This window comes from Rhinopithecus bieti, unplaced genomic scaffold (genome assembly GCF_001698545.2).
Source record: "Rhinopithecus bieti isolate Rb0 unplaced genomic scaffold, ASM169854v2 scaffold_6907, whole genome shotgun sequence".
Classification (NCBI taxonomy): domain Eukaryota; kingdom Metazoa; phylum Chordata; class Mammalia; order Primates; family Cercopithecidae; genus Rhinopithecus; species Rhinopithecus bieti.
The window spans coordinates 4,361,779-4,378,640 of NW_016805647.1; the positions used below are offsets into that span (position 1 = coordinate 4,361,779).

General features: G+C 44.4%; 1 protein-coding gene across 10 annotated transcripts in view; it reads right to left on the reverse strand.

The window, feature by feature from the left end:
• Positions 1-16,429, reverse strand: part of CAP1 (cyclase associated actin cytoskeleton regulatory protein 1) — a 35,200-nt gene extending 18,771 nt beyond the window's left edge. The window contains exon 1 of one of the 10 annotated variants that reach the window (XM_017873339.1): positions 15,189-16,429. The gene's annotated coding sequence lies outside the window, so the exon portion shown is untranslated. Of the gene's footprint in view, positions 1-15,170 lie in introns of all 10 variants that reach the window. The other 9 variants (XM_017873333.1, XM_017873334.1, XM_017873332.1 and 6 more) reach the window with 9 other exon arrangements.
• Between the last annotated feature and the right edge of the window lie 433 nt (positions 16,430-16,862).

Below are 16,862 nucleotides of genomic sequence, written 5' to 3' on the forward strand. Positions count from 1 at the left end.
AAAAAAAAAAAAAAAAAAAAAAAGAGTGTTCTTCAGAGGAAATCAGAGAGATTGGAGGTTTGAATAACAATATGCACTGGCTTTGTGACTATAAGGAGTTATCAAACTTTCTGAGACTCCATTTCCTTATCTTTATAATGAAGACAATAATAGTACAAAAATCCAAAGGGCTTCAGTGAGAATAAATGAAGGAATCCATGCAGAAGTGCTTGGCACAGTCCTGGAAAATAGTAAGGATTCCACAAACTCCCCCACAACATCTTATCAGTCATCAAAATCCATAGGCTTATGAATAGATGCCCCTTGCCTCCATCCTGACTGATAAGGGTTAGGATAGTGGACGGGCACAGTGGCTCACTCCTCTAATCCCAGCACTTTGGGAGGCCAAGGCAGGAGGGTTGCTTGAGGTCAGGAGTTCAAGACTAGCCTGGGCAACATAGGGAGACCTCGTCGCTACAAAAATAATTTAAAATTTTTCCAAGAATGGTGGCGTACAACTGTGGTCCCAGCTACCTCGGAGGCTGAGGTGGGAGGAAGGCTTAAGCCCAGAAGGCAGAGGCTTCAGTAAGCCATGACTGTACCACTGCACTCCAGTCTGGGCAACAAAGCAAGATCTTGTCTCAAAAAAAAAAGGGTATCAAGACTTCACCAAGATTACTGCAATGACTTCTTGGCTAGTCTCCCCTAGTTACAGTAATAAACTTTCTTCATCCATTCTCCATATTATAGTCAGAGTGATATATCTCAACATTTCCCAGAGTACTGAATGGCATTAAAGAAATATTTATAATTATATTTGCATTTGAGATATAATATTACAGCTGCATTTGATACATACCCCAGAGCGTTCAGGGTAAAGTCCAAACAAGAGTTCCTCTAATCTGGTCCTGCTTAATCTTCTACCACTCCTCAGTTTTATCTCTTGCTACATCTTTCCTTAGCACACTACAGTAACCCGGGACTACTTGCGTTTTCCAGAAAGAGTCATGCTTTCTCTCACTTCTGAGCCTTTATAATGCTATCCACTCTGCTTAGATGTTTTCCCTTTCCCATCTGCCCCTCTAGAACTCCTATTGTCCTTTAAGTCTCAGCTAAGGTATCACCTCCTGGGGAAGTATTTCTAGTATGTGCTACCTCAACACTATGCACTTATCTCTGTCACAACACTGCCCACACTGGTTTAAAATCATTTATTTGGCCAGGCGTGGTAGCTCATGCCCGTAATCCCAGTACTTTGGGAGGGCAATGCAGGCAATCACTTGAGGCTAGGAGTTTGAGATCAGCCTGGCCAACATGGCAAAACCTCATCTCTACTAAATCCCGTCTCTACTAAACATACAAAAATTACTTGGGCATGGTGACACGTGCTATAATCTCAGCTACTATAGAGGGTGAAGCACAAGAATGGCTTGAACCTGGGAAGGGGAGGTTGCAATGAGCCAAGATAGTACCACTGCACTCCAGCCTGGGTGACAGAGCAAGATTCTGTCTCAAAACGTTAGTAATAATAAAATAAAATAAAATAATTTATTTAATAGTCTTCAGAGTCTAAGAGTTTATGGCCATACTCCCCTGAATGCATCTGATCTCCTCTAGTCAACAGGCAACTAGCCACCCTAAGGCAAGGACCATGTCTTGCCGCTGTAATTCCAGTACTATAAACATACGATGCATTAAAAACACTGTATGTGGCCCGGCGCGGTGGCTCAAGCCTGTAATCCCAGCACTTTGGGAGGCCGAGGCGGGCAGATCACGAGGTCAGGAGATCAAGACCATCCTGGCTAACCCGGTGAAACCCCGTCTCTACTAAAAAATACAAAAAACTAGCCGGGCGAGGTGGTGGGCGCCTGCAGTCCCAGCTGCTCGGGAGGCTGAGGCAGGAGAATGGCATGAACCCGGGAGGCGGAGCTTGCAGTGAGCTGAGATCCGGCCACTGCACTCCAGCCTGAGCGACAGAGCGAGACTCCGTCTCAAAATAAATAAATAAATAAAATAAAACAAAACACTGTGTGTTTGGCTCACGCCTGTAATCCTAGCACTTTGGGAGGCCGAGATGGGTGGATTGCGTGAGCTCAGGAGTTCGAGACCAGCTGGGCAGCGTGGTGAAACCTCGTCTCTACTAAAATATACAAAATTAGCCAGGCGTGGTGGTGTGTGCCTGTAGTCCCAGCTACTCAAGAGACTAAGACACGAGAATTAGTTGAACCTGAGAGGCGGAGGTTGCAGTAAGCTGAGATTGCGCCACTGCACTCCAGCCTGGGCAACAGAGTAAGATTATGTTTCAAAAAAAGAAAAAAAAAAAAGAACAGTAGGCTAATAAGGGTGTTTAAGTAAGAAAATAAATAAATAAAGGCTGTTACTCACTCTCCCCTCAACACAGCATGGCTATCTCCCTTATCGAATCCATGGAGAAGTTTTTTTTTCCTTTTTTTGTTTAATTTTTTACTTATCTGCTTTTGCAAGACCTTACAAACTCTCCTGTCTTTCAAATAAATGTTGCCTTCTCAGGCACAAATCCCACTGATATAGAGATCTTCAAACTAAGTACCATAAGGAAAGTACTCTTCTTAGAATATATAATATTAATTAAATATAATAATTATAGTTGTAAATGCTTAACATTATTAATCTGTTGATTCTTTTGAGACTTAAAATAATCCTGCATGGTATGTTATGCAGACATTGATCCCTGTTTTTAGAATGAAGAAACTGAACTGACATTCACAGCAGTTAAAAGCTTGCCAGAGATCAAACAACCAGTGAGTAAAGAACCCAGGCCTAGAGCACAAATATTCTGAATCCTACTCTGCAGCTCTTCTCGCTACTCCACAATGGCTTTTAAGAAATTAAGTGACTACATGGTTTATCCTAGTATCCAGTCCTGACTTGTTGCTAAGCACAGCACTATGGACTGAAGGCCTCTTTATAGTGTCTTTAGTTACATTATTAGCATCTTCCATTTTTCTTTCTTTGAGATGGAGTCTCTCTCTGTTGCCCAGGCTGGAGTGCAGTGGTACAATCTCAGATCACTGCAACCTCCACCTCCTGGGTTCAAGCAATTCTCCTGCCTCAGCCTCCCGACTGGGACTACAGGCGCGTGCCACCACACCAGGCTAATTTTTTGTATTCTTATTAGAGATGGGGTTTCACCGTGTTAGCCAGGATGGTCTTGATCTCCTGACCTGGTGATCCACCTGCCTTGGCCTCCCAAAGTGCTGGGATTACAGGTGTGAGCCACCGTGCCCAGTCAGCATCTTCCATTTTTCTGCTTTTAATTTTCTCCATGGAGGCCAACTTTTTTCAATCACATACAGGATAGATGAGACATATTTGGAAAGCAAATGTTTAAAATAAGGCTTCTTAGGCCAGGCATGATAGCTCACACCTATAATCCCAGCACTTTGGGAGGCCGAGGCAGGAGGATGGCTTAAGGCCAGAAGTTCAAGACCAGCCTGGGCAACATAGCAAAACCTCATCTCTTTTATTAAAATAAATAAATAAGGCTTCTCCCAAATACAGAAGTATCAGAGCAGAGAACTGTATGTCTGCCTCATCTTGCTCCTTGCCATTTCTAATTGTCAATAACCAAGAACTACATGTAAACCTCCATAAATGAATGTCTGGATTCCCAACTACTTAAGCATTCATCATAAAAGCTTCAGAAACAGAGGTGGTCAAAATTACACAAATCCAAATAAAATTAGGAGACTGAGGCCTGAGTCCCAAGCTGTACATACTAACTGTGTAACTTTACACAGTCACATAACGGATTGTAATCCTCATCTAGCATACAGAGATATATAAGGATCAAAAGAGGTGATTTCATAGATACGAGTTATCACTTCAGAAGTGTTAAAATGCAATTCAAATGTAAAATGTGAGCACTACATATTATGTACTGGAATATAGGCTCAAGGATGGGAATTCATCCATTCTACCTCCTGCACTGACTGTATCTTCCAGTACCTAGAAAAACTAGGCATATAGAAGATGCTAATAAAATCAAAGTGCTTAGCATTGTGGGCCTACTGAAGAAACAGACGACACATGGTCCCTCCCTTCCAGAAGCACACATATTGGTTAGGACAACAAAATAAAATGTGAATGGAATAAATACTGTAGATTATATTTGTTAAAGTTTTTTGGTTTTTATTTAAAGAAAAAAAAAAAAAACCGGCTGGGCCAAGGCGGGCGGATCACGAGGTCACGAGATTGAGACCATCCCGGCTAACATGGTGAAACCCTGTCTCTACTAAAAAAAAAAAATACAAAAAATTAGCTGGGCGTGGTTGTGGACACCTGTAGTCCCAGCTATTCGAGAGGCTGAAGCAGGAGAATGGCATGCATGAACCCAGGAGGCGGAGCTTGCGGTGAGCCAAGATCGCTCCACTGCACTCCAGCCTGGGCAACAAAGCAAGACTCTGTCTCAAAAAAAACAAAAAAACAAAAAAACAAACAGGGTCTGGCTCTATTGACCAGACTGGAGTGCAGTGGTGTGTTCACAGCTCACTGCGGCCTTGACCTCCTGGCCTCAGCCTCCTGAGGAGCTGGGACTACTAGGACTATAACTACATGCCACCATGCCTTGCTTTTTTTGTATGTGTGTGTATGCGTGTGTGTATGTGTGTGGTAGAGACAGAGTCTCACTATGTTGCTCAGGCTAGTCTCAAACTCCTGGGCTCGAACAGTCCTCTTGCCTCAGCCTCCCAAAGTGCTAGGATTACAGATGTGAACCACCACATCCAGCCTATATTTTTAAAGGTTTTAAGGGAATATCCAGTTGGATTAGGGAAAGTTAAATTAGCCTATTCTTGCAGATTTTTCTTCACAGAATGTTGTTGCTATGGTTCTGAATTACATAAATTACGACATGCTCTGAGAGTTCCGAGGAAATCCATGAGGACTGGCAGTAGTTTGGTTTCAGGAGGGAAGTGAGGCATCTTGAAGAGGTAAGAGAAAAAAGGGAAGCCATTCTAGAGCAAGTCAAAAGCAAAAAAGGAGACCAAGCAGGCTATGCACAGAAAATGTGAGTGGGTTAGCCTGTATAGAACATGGAGTATTATAGGAAACAAGGATGCATGAGCAAGCTGGGCCAGATTATGGAGGGCACTGAAAGCCAGGGAAAATTTAAATTTGATGTTGTGATAAATGTGAAGTCATTCAAGGGTTTTGAGAGTGAAAGAATAATATGATGAAAGCAAAGTGCTTACAAGTACTCTGATAAACAGAATGGGATGTGGAGACAAGTGATGATATTAGGGTCTAGAAAGTTAGATTAAAAACTGTTATTCATCTAGCTGTAAAATAAGGCTACTACAAAAGATATTTGTATTTATTTATTATTATTGTTATTTTTTGAGATGGAGTCTCACTCTGTTGCCCAGGCTGGAGTGCAATGGCATGATCTCGGCTCACTACAACCTCCACCTCCCAGGTTCTAGTGATTCTCCTGCCTCAGCCTCTTGAGTAGCTGGAACTACAGGCATGCATGCATCACCACGCCCTGTAAATTTTTGTATTTTTAGTAGAGACAGGGTTTCACCATGTTGGTCTGGCTGGTCTCGAACTCCTGATCTCAGGTGATCCACCCGCCTTGGTCTCCCAAAGTGCTGGGATGACAGCATGAACTACGGTGCCCAGCCTACAAAAGATGTTTCAAAGGAAAAAAATCCACAACATCTGGTGTCTAACCAAATACTGGAACAAAATGGAAAGAATAAATTAACCTGTAAATAATCATCTTTAGGCAATTAAGAGACCAGCACCTGAATTAAGCGCTGTACGGAATATAAAAGAAAGGTAAAATAGTTTCCCTGTCCTAAGGGAGTCAAAGAGAGACAGGAGAGCAGGAGAGACAAAGCTACCTTCTATTGACTCACTGGTTCTCAGGATTAGAGGGATTCTAGAAATCATCTTGTAAAAATACCATCTTATGCCAGAACAGTCCTTTCAATTAGCAATTAGTCAGGCAGCCTCTGCTCAAACACCTTCAGTGATGGAGAACCCAAGACTTCTGGAGGCAGCCCATTCCATTTAGACAGCTCAAAGTATTAAAAAGTTCTTCCTTATATGGAGGCAAATCTGGCTCCCTGAAACTTCCACCCACGAATCTTGGTTCTGCCCTTGGAGGTCACATGAAACAAGTGTGCATTAAACTGAGAACAAGTACTAACTGTATGGTACTGACTGTGAGCACAGTAGCATTCAGAGAAGGGAGACAAAGATGACTCCAGATTTGCAAATATGGGGGCCTTAAGAGAATAATGACATTATGGGCAGAAATGCGTTGTGGCATGTTCTAGTTAGGGCAACAAGATGAGGTCAGTTTTGGAAATGCTGGGTTTGAAAAGAAGACAAAGCTTCTAAGTGAAAATGACTAGTGAGTATTTAGAAATAAAACCTGGGAAACAATCAAGACTGGAGATAATGTTTGCAAATCATTGGCAAAGAACTGTCATGAAGTCACGAGAATAGACAAGCTCTTGGAGGGATATCATGCAGAGCAAAAAGAAACTATGAGCTTGATTATCCAGCAATGTCTATTGTGGTTTGAAACCAAAAAACCAGGCCGGATGCAGTGGCTCATGCCTGTAATCCCAGCACTTTGGGAGGCTGAAGCAGGTGGATTACCTGAGGTCAAGAGTTTGAGACCAGCCTGGCTAAAATGGCGAAACCTCGTCTCTACTAAAAATACAAAAATTAGCCAGGCATGGTGGTGCATGCCTGTAATCCTAGAAATCATCTTGTAAAAACACCATCTTACGCCAGAACTGAGGTACAAGAATCTCTTGAACCCGGGAGGCTGAGGTTGCAGTGACCCGAGATCGCGCCACTGCACCCCAGCCTGGGCGACAGAGAGACACTCTGACTCAAAAAAAAAAAAAAAAAAAAAATCAGAAATGGCTAGTGATTCCTGCCAAAGCTGCTTCACACTCTCATACTTCTAACAACTTAACCCAATTCCTTCTGCCTATTCAAGGAAGTCATTCAGAAGTAAATGGAACCAGGTTACTCGTGCAGTTCTTGTCACATCCCACCAGGCAATTAAGCCAGTAGCATGAATTTCCACTTGAGTAGGAAGTTGCTATGCTTGAAATGTTTTCTACTTTGTTCCATAGTTGTTTTTCTAAGTCATCATCCTTAAGTAAAATTGAAAATAAAGCAACCGTACAAATCAGCCTGTCTACTATGGTAGCCCAATTGATTTGCTCCAAAATGCTTCTCTTGCCCTTAATTTTGTAATCCTGTTCCTGAGGTTTTATCCTAAGAAAGTAAATCATAATGTGAGAAAAGTGATAAGCATGGAGATGTTTGCTGCAATGTTAGATCTATTGATCTATCTATATCTATCTTGGACTTCTAATTATAGGGGAACAGCTAAATGGAGTGTGAAAAAAACTTGAACACAAAATTTACAATATTTGTCACATTTGGGTGATGGGGATTTTGACAATTTCTACTTCAGTGTTCCAAACTTTCTTTTAACATATAATCTTTCATAATGATAATAAAAATCTCTACTTGGGTATCTCTTCTAAATTACCACTAAACTATATATTAGTTAGTACTACTTCTAATAAATTCTTATCACTAGGTTTTAACATATCACAAAGTAAAACCTACACATGCTACCAGAAGATACAAGTTGGCTTACCACAGAAACCAAATAACAGGAACCACTTTGCCCCAGTAAAGATGTCATTTAGGCCAGGTACAATGGTTCATGCCTGTAATCCCAGCACTTTGGGAGGCCAAGAAGGGCAGATCACCTGAGGTAAGGAGTTCGAGACCAGCCTGGCCAACATGGCAAAACCCTTTCTCTACGAAAAATACAAAAATTAAAAAATTAGCCAGGCATGGTGGTGGGCACCTGTAATCCCAGTTACTCAAGAGACTGAGGCAGGAGAATTGCTTGAGCCCGGGAGGTAGAGGTTGCAGTGAGCCTAGGTCAGGCCACTGCACTCCAGCCTGGACAGAACAAAACACCATCTCAAAAAAAAAAAAAAGATGCCACCTAAATCTAACCCAAATCAGGAGCCACTGTTCTTCTCTAAGCATTTGGTTTCACTGATTAAACCAATGACATTTAGTGCCTGAGTCACTGCCACCTGAGGTTTAGATTTAAAAAGAAAGGCCTATCTTCTAGGGAGGGAAGGAATCCAACCCATTATCAACACCTGTCTCCTGTTCCCTCCTTACACATGTCCTTTATCTGAAACTCCAGGAGGGAGTAAAGTTAGTGTATAAAGTGAAATTAGACTTGGGAACTAGCTGTTTCAATGTCTGGGGCAAACAGGTAACTTTGTGTGGTCATGGGTTCTCTTCTCTCCTACGTTCAAAGAATATTATGAAGACTAATTGCACAGAGCATTCAGCAGTCCCTTTCTACTTCTACATGTTTTACAGCGTGTAAGGGAAAACCGTATTGGCTGATTTCAGCTTGAATAGTTGCTTTAAAAGAACAGCATTTCCCACTCTCATTATTTAAAGATGGATTCAAGGATGACGTTTGTCCTTAGCCATGATTCATCTACAAGTAGAAATATGGAAATATTGTAAGTCTATAATTAACTAAAGTATAGGAATTTCAATGCCCTCTGGAGGAAAAAAACAAAACAAAACAAAACAAAACAAAACAAAACAAAGCAAGCCTGCTCCTTCCATTAAACATTTCAACTATTTTCCAGCCAAATGGAAAAGTTTGGCACAAAATCTGGTAATACAAGGCAAATAAAGCAGCACTGTAGCTGAGGCATATTTTTAGAACTTTGTTTTTATCAGGTTAACATACAGTACATCAAGAAGAAATTGCATGTGAATGCTGTAGCTGCATTAATTTAAGGTCATGAAACTACAGTCATGCACTATGTAATGACATTGTGGTCAATGATGGACCACATATACAACAGTGGTCCCATAAGATTAAAATACCCTATTTTTACTGTACTTTAAAAATGTGGCCAGGAACGGTGGCTCATACCTATAATCCTAGCCCTTTGGGAGGCTGAGACTGGCGGATCACAAAGTCAGGAGTTTCAGACCAGCCTGGCCAATATAGTTAAACCCCATCTCTACTAAAGTAAATACAAAAATTAGCCGGGCATGTTGTTGCACGCCTGTAGTCCCAGCTACTCGGGAGGCTGAAGCAGAAGAATTGCTTGAACCCGGGAGGCAGAGGTTGCAGTGAGCAGTGAGCCAAGATCATGCCACTGCACTCCAGCCTGGGTGGCAGAGCGAGACTCAGTCCCCAAAAAAAAAAGTTTAGATAAACAAATACTTACACTGTGTTACAAACTGCCTACAGTATTAGATACAGTCATAATACAGGAGCAATAAGTTATACCATATAGTCTAGATGTGCAGTACCATCTAAATTTGTGCAAGTACACTCTATGATGTTCCCACAATGATGAAATCACCTAATGACAAATTTCTCAGGATGTATTCCTGTCATTAAGCAACACATGACTGTATAATTTTATCAACTAAAATAAATGTGAATACTCCATAAACTATATGCAACTTTAGTGTTTGTTTTTTGTTGTTGTTGTTGTTTTTGAGACAGAGTCTCGCTCTGTCACCCAGGCTGGCACAGATCATGGAGTGGTGCGATCTTAGCTCACTGCAACCTCCACCTCCCGGGGTTCAAGTGATTCTCCTGCCTCAGCCTCCCTAGTAGTTGGGATTGGCCTGCCCGCTTTGGCCTCCCAAAGTGCTGGGATTACAGGTGTGAATCACCACGCCCAGCATATACGCAACTTTAAAATAAATAGTCCCGGCCTGGCGCGGTGGCTCACACCTGTAATCCCAGCACTTTGGGAGGCCGAGGTGGGTGGATCACCTGAGGTTTGGAGTTCGAGACCAGCCTGACCAACAAGGAGAAATCCCATCTCCACTAAAAAATACAAAATTAGCTGGGCGTGGTGGCGTATGCCTGTAATCCCAGCTACTCGGGAGGCCGAGACAGGAGAATTGCTTGAAACCAGGAGGCGGAGATTGAGGTGAGCCGAGATCGTGCCACTGCACTCCAGCTTAGGCAACAAGAGCAAAACTCCATCTCAAAAATAAAAAATAAAAAATAAAATAAATAGTCCCTGTCCACTAAAACCAAGCACTCTGAATACAAGCAACGTGAACAAAACAGGAATTTATGTAATTTTCAATAGAGAGGGAAATCTGCTGACTTATACTGCAAACAAGCAGCTTGCTTCTAGTACTTAAATCAATGGCATTTCTCTAAGATCACATCTGCCAGGTGTGGTGGCTCATGCCTGTAATCCCAGTGACTCAGGAGACTGAGGCCAGAGAATCACCTGAGGCCAGGGGTTTGAGATCAGCCCAGACAACATAGTGAGACTCTATCTCTAAAAAAAATCAAACTTTTGGCCAAGCGTGCAGTGGCTCATGCCTGTAATCCCAGCCCTTTGGGAGGCTGAGGTGGGTGGTTCTGTTGAGGAGTTCGAGACCAGCCTGCCCAACATGGCAAAACCTTGTCCGTACTGAAAATACAAAAATTAGCTGAGTGTGGTGGTGTGTGCCTGTAGTCCCAGCTACTGGGGAGGCTGAGGCAGGAGAATTGCTTGAACCCGGGAGGGGGAAGCTTCAGTGAGACTAGATCGCGCCACTGCACTCCAGCCTGGGCAACAGAGTGAAACTCCATCTCAAAAAAACAAAAAACAAAAGAAAGAAAAAAACACTGTAGTCCTAGCTACTCAGGAGGCTGAGGTGAGATTACTTGAACCCAGAAGTTGGAGGTTGCAGTGAGCCATGACTGCAACATTGTACTCCAACCTGCATACCCAGAAATTCCTTGAAGGGTAATTTCTTGAGGCTTCAACAAAAACAAATGATTCATTCATTGCAGGGTACTGAGTGCTTATCATGTACCATTGACTGTGCCAAGTAGGGCTATGGGGCCTGCTCTCACAGAATTTAGTTGGGGACATTGCACAATCATAGCTATGATACTTTCTAATGCAGCAATTCTCAAGCAGGGGCAATTTTGTCCTCCAGGAGACATATGGCAATGTCTGAAGACATTTTTGATTGTCACAACTGAGGAAGTGTTATTGGCATCTACTAGGTAGAGACAGATGCTGTTTAATATCCTACAATACACAGGACAACTCCATAATAAAGAATTATATGGCCCAAAATGTCAACTGGGCCAACGTTGAGAAACCCTGTTCTAATTTAACAAGGAGCATAGGGAGGTGCGAAAGGTTAAGTAAAATGCTAGTTCAGGACTTTCTAAATTAGAAAGTCAACCTGTACCATCTAATAAAAATTAAGATAAGAGCCTAGACTGTGGAGAACTCTGTAAGATGGACAAAAGAGTCTAGAATTGATTCTTTGCAAATATGAAGTCTGTGAAGAGTAACAAGATGAAAAATGCTTCTTCTTAGAGAACTTTAAATTAAAGATTAGTCTGGTTGTCATAGAGAAGCTGAAGTGTAGGTCATGAATGCCAGGTTAGCACAAATAAAGAAAGAAACTGATGGCAACATTTCAAAGGAATAATCACTAGGATTGGGTAAGATACCGCTCAAGAACTCTCAGATTTCAAATCTCAGCATTAAATTTCAAACCAGAGGTTCAGCTTCCAGTGACACTTTGCATTTGCTTAAGTTAAAAGAAAAATCTTTGATTCACAATACTTCACAAAAAACTGAAAAGAGGAAGTCACCTTTTTTTTTTCTTGTAGAGACAGGGGTCTCACTATATTGACCAGGTTAGTCTCCAATTCAGCCTCAAGAAAGTCACTTTTTAAAAGCTAAAAAAAAATAACTGCAACCAGGAAAAGGGTGTGAATAAGAGATCATCCGTGAGAATAAAAGATCATCCGTAGGTTGGAAACAAAACATTTTACAGACTCAATAGCTAACCTCCAAAGCAAAAATATACTCACTGAATCTTAACATCACCATCACCTTTGGTTTGCACATCAGGCTGTATTCTACAAAGTACTTTCACTGCTACCATTTTATTTAAACTTCTCTGAGATATCAATTATGCCCACCCAGTTGAGGAAGTATTTCTGGAAAAAGCAAGAAACTCCTTTTTTTCTTTTTTGAGATAGAGTCTCATTGTTACCCAGGCTGGAGGGCAGTGGTACAATCTCAGCTCACTGCAACCTCCACCTCCTGGGTTCAAGCAATTCTCCTGCCTCAGCATCCCGAGTAGCTGGGATTACAGGTGTGCGCCACCATGCCCAGCTAATTTTTGTATTTTTAGTAGAGACGGTGTTACACCATGTTGGCCAGGCTGGTCTTGAACTCCTGATCTCAAGTGATTTGCTCACCTCAGCTTCCCAAAGTGCCAGGATTACAGGTGTGAGTCACTGTGCCCGGCCCAGAAATTTATTTATGCTGGACCTAGGCAAATCAATCAGCAAACTGCCAACCACAAAATCAAATCCAAACAAATTCAACAAGGCATTAAAAGTCCTTTACACAGGGCGCAGTGGCTCATACCTGTAATCACAACACTTTGGGAGGCCAAGGCGGGCGGATCACGAGGTCAAGAGTTCGAGACCAGCCTGGCCAGCATGGTAAAACCCTGTCTCTACTAAAAAGACAAAAATTAGCGGGGCATGGTGGCGTGCACCTGTAATCCCAGTTACTCGGGAGGCTGAGAGAGGAGAATTGCTTGAACTCGGGAGATGGAGGTTTCAGTGAGCTGAGAGAGTGCCACTGCACACCAGCCTGGGCAACAAAGCAAGACTCCGTCTCAAAACAAACAAACAAACAAACAAACAAACAAACAAACAAAAGCCCTTCACAACTTGGCTGACATCTAACCTTTTTTGCAGTCTGGTCTTCTGCAAAACTCCAGGCCCCAGTATTTCACTGAACAATTTAGGCCCTCTCCTGTCTCCGTATCTTTACTCTTGCTGTTTCCTTTAACTGACCCATCTTATTAGACATCTTTGCCTGGATGTGCTACAAACACCTCAAACTAAAAACATTCAAAATGCATTTTTTTCCCATGTCACTTCCCTAATTTACCTCTCATGCTCTTTATCTGAATGGTACTACCCAGTTCCCTAAGCCACAAAGCCAGGCAATCGTGCTACTCTTACTTCTTCATTCCCATAATCAGCCTCCAATTCTATGGATTCTATCTTCTTAATATTGCTCACATATGATCCCTCTCCATTCCCATTTCCACCGTCTTAGTTCAGGCCATGTCTACAGCAAGAGCTTCCAAATACTGGTTTACTTCCCCCATAGGCCTGGTCCCCTCCTACTTGACAGAATGAACTTTCTAAAATATAAATCTGATGACATCATTTTCCTGCATAAAACCCTTCAAAGCATCTCTATAGCTTTCAGGGTAAAAATCCAAATTCCTTAGCATGACTTACAATGTCCTCCACATATGACTGACCTGACCACATCTCACCTCCTCCACTTCCCCAACCATTACTAGAATCCCAGTGACACTGAACTAGTCGTGGTCTTTCAGCTGTCCAGTTCTCCAGGTCATTGCACCTGTAGTAGTCTCTGCCTGGAAATCCCTTTTCCAGATTCCCTATGTAGCTAAATAAATATTTCAAGAGTTAGCCTCCCATTTCCTCCTGGAAGCCCGGACAATTGGCTCAGGTATTTTTCCTCTGTGCTCTTGTAGCCCTGTGCTATGCGCTATGAAACTGTAAGCCATCCCTCATTTACTTGTCTATTTCCTCTCCCACTGTAAACTCCAGAAGAACTGTATTCTTTGCTACAAAGGCTGTCTCATTAAAATGTGCCTCATACATGCTAAGGTCTTAATAAATATCTGGTGTGTTCGGGCACGGCGGCTCATGCCTGTAATCCCAGCACTTTGGGAGGCTGAGGTGGGGGATCACCTGAGGTCAGGAGTTCGAGAGCAGCCTGGCCTTCATGGCGAAACCCCATCTCTACTAAAAATACAAATAAATTCATTAATTAAAGTCTGGTAAATGATAAATGTGCTGATTTGCCCACGGATTTTCACTTGAAGAGAGCTCCCACAAAGAGCTTCAACTGACACAGTTCTGATGCTAACCTGTCTCAAATGTTCTCATTCCCCTTTTCGAACACATTCCTATTTATCCTTCAAAATTCATCTTAAAAACTCTGCTTCTTCAGAAGGGCTTTTCCTGAACCCCTTGTTACATACTTTCAGAGCACCCTATTCTTTCCTAACTCTCATCAACATAATTATTTCTTAAACATCCCTGCAAACAGTGCTAGCTCCATGCGGGCAGGGTCTATATTGTTTTGTTTTAAAGCTGCATTCCCCGCATCTGGGAAAATGCTGGCATAGAATAAACACAATTTGTTACGCTGAATTTAATCCTGCGGGGTCAGCAGAGATCTCCACTTAAATGATGAACAAAAAGAGGCTCAAAGAAGTTAAATAAGGCACCTATGGCCATAGACACTTGGCACTGAGGCCAGACCAAACCTGAGCCGTCTGGTTTCAGGTCCAGAAGTACACACCTTCAATAAAGTTAGCCTAGCTTTTCAAAATAAGAGCAGCAGCCGAGGAGGAAAAGGAGGATGTCTGCCCATAAATACAAGCATTTGCCCGCCTCTCTTAAAAACTCCCTAGGCATTTCAAACGGCTCAATTTGGGAAGAGGGGAAAAAAAAGTTCCACGCAGCGATGGCCTTTGACCTGCAGCAGCCTTAGGGGCAACACCGACCGGAAGACCATCCCAAGTTAGAGAGGTTCAGAGCAACAAGGGAAGGAACAAGGGAAGGAACCGGGGCTGGTCATCTAAGGAACCAGGATCATGATTCTGATTATTTTCCTCACTCGCTATATATCTCGGACTAGCCTCTTCTCTAGGGATCAATTTACCCATCAGTGCAATGGGAGCATCAACAGGGAACAGGGAAGACTCTCCGATCTCGGAGGCTCCTTCCAGTCAGAGCACCTCAAGAATCAGGCCTCCGCTGAAAATGATGGGCGGTACTGCGAAATCGGGCAGAGGGGCCTCCCCCGGGCAACCGGACTCAGCTGCTCACCCCGGCCGCACCTCAAGAGACCGCGCCCAGGAGTCCGGGTCGGCCTGAGGGCCTCAGCCCCGGCCCTCTTGGCAGCGTTCACGACACGCGCGCAGGCCAGGAAGGCCATTAACAACACCAGGGGCCGATGGGCCCCGGAGGGGACCCCAGTCCCTACCAAGCTGCACACCCTCACCTCAGAGTTCTGCCTCACCTCCGGACTGCGATCAGCCGCTCTCCGCTTCCGGCAAGAACCGCCCAGCAATCTCCGCGCGACCCACTTCCGGGCCCTCACTGGGCGCGGCACCCCCACCGGAAATGAGCCGCCGGCTGAAGCGCTAGGCTGGCCCGCGACTGGGCAGGAAGTCTCACCGCCCCGCTCGTGACCCCGCCCCCCTTCGCCACGCCCCGGAGAGAGCGGCCCGGCTCGCACAGAGAGCACTTGGGGAAGAGCCCCGCCCTCAAGGCGGGAGCGACGCGGGGAGGGCGGGCTCACAAGCGAGGTCACGCCCTCGGTCTTCGCTTTACCTACCCGGAATCGCCCCCGAGGCCCGGGCGCAGGAAGGGCAGAAGTCCCTGGCTAAGCTTCTCTCTGGAATGAACAGAAGAGTGGCCAGTTCTCTGTCAGTTTGGTCTCAGTGGCAGAGGCCGGTTCCTTTCCGCTGCAGTCCGCAAAGGGTCTTGGAACGACTGGGGTCCAGGATTCTCTGAGGGCAGGAATCCGGTCGGCCGTCAGCTCTTGGTGGGGATCGAGGCCAAGCTCCCCTGTCTCTGGGCGTGCATACCTCGGTTTCCCCGTTTGTGACGTGGGAAGGCAATTAGTCTGGACATTGTTGTGGGAGGACTTGCGGAGACTGGGCGCAGGGTGTGGGGGTCAGTGAGGGCGCTGTGGGTCAGCCCCAGCCCGGCTGGCAGTCCCGGGACTGGGAAGATAAAAAACCCTCCGCTTTCACCCCACTTCCTGTTTGGTCGGTGTGTTTTGTGACCATAGATGGTCAGGTCTGGGGCCGCGCGAGAGCCTCCGCCCTTGTGGTTTTGGAGCCCTTCCTCCCGGCGCGCAGGGTGTGGTCCCCGAGAATAAGATGAGCAAAATTAAAGTAGATCCTGCACCCACCATGCTGAAATCCGGCTTCTGAGGCAGCCTCGCCCTGGGCTGGGCGGGCCCAGGCGGCTGCTACTCGGTTCAAGGGGAGGTTCCGCACGGTGGCTGCCGCGCGCAGGGGAGGATTCACTTCCTTGCTCCTTGGGCCGGGAGATCCGATCTTTGTTCCTTCAAGACTCACGCTCTCCAACCGGTCATTATCCTCCCACAAAGATTTATTTCTAGAAAAAACTGGCGAGTGCCACAGTTCCCGCCCCTTCAGCTGAAAGACTGTGACAGCTCCGTATTTCAAGTTGAATGCAGGAGTTATATGCCAGAGTCAATCATTCAACAACTAAAGTTCTTATAATAACAGCTACCATTTACTGCACGCTGACTACTTGCCAGGCCTATGCTGAGTTCTTCAAGCGTATTTTCATTTACTCCTAATAGCAACTCTCGGTGGTTGGTACCATTATGTCCTCTGGTTTTCAAATGAGGAAGCCGAATAACTTGCCAAGGTCAGAAAATAACTGTTGAAACTGAAGGAAACACATCTGTCTGACTCTAAATCCCATGAGCTTAATTAGCTGCTGTGATAGACCACACTGCAGTCATTTGAGGCAGTTTTGAGGCGGTAAATGCCTCTGGATCTGGAGACACACTGGGTTGCAGTGCTGGCATAGGCCCTCTACTAGGGGTCAGACTTTGGTCAGGTTACTTTGGACGGGTTACTGGGCCTCTTCCTAACTATATGGCTCCCAGCATGTTTAAAAGAACATGACAACATGAAAAAATATGGTATAA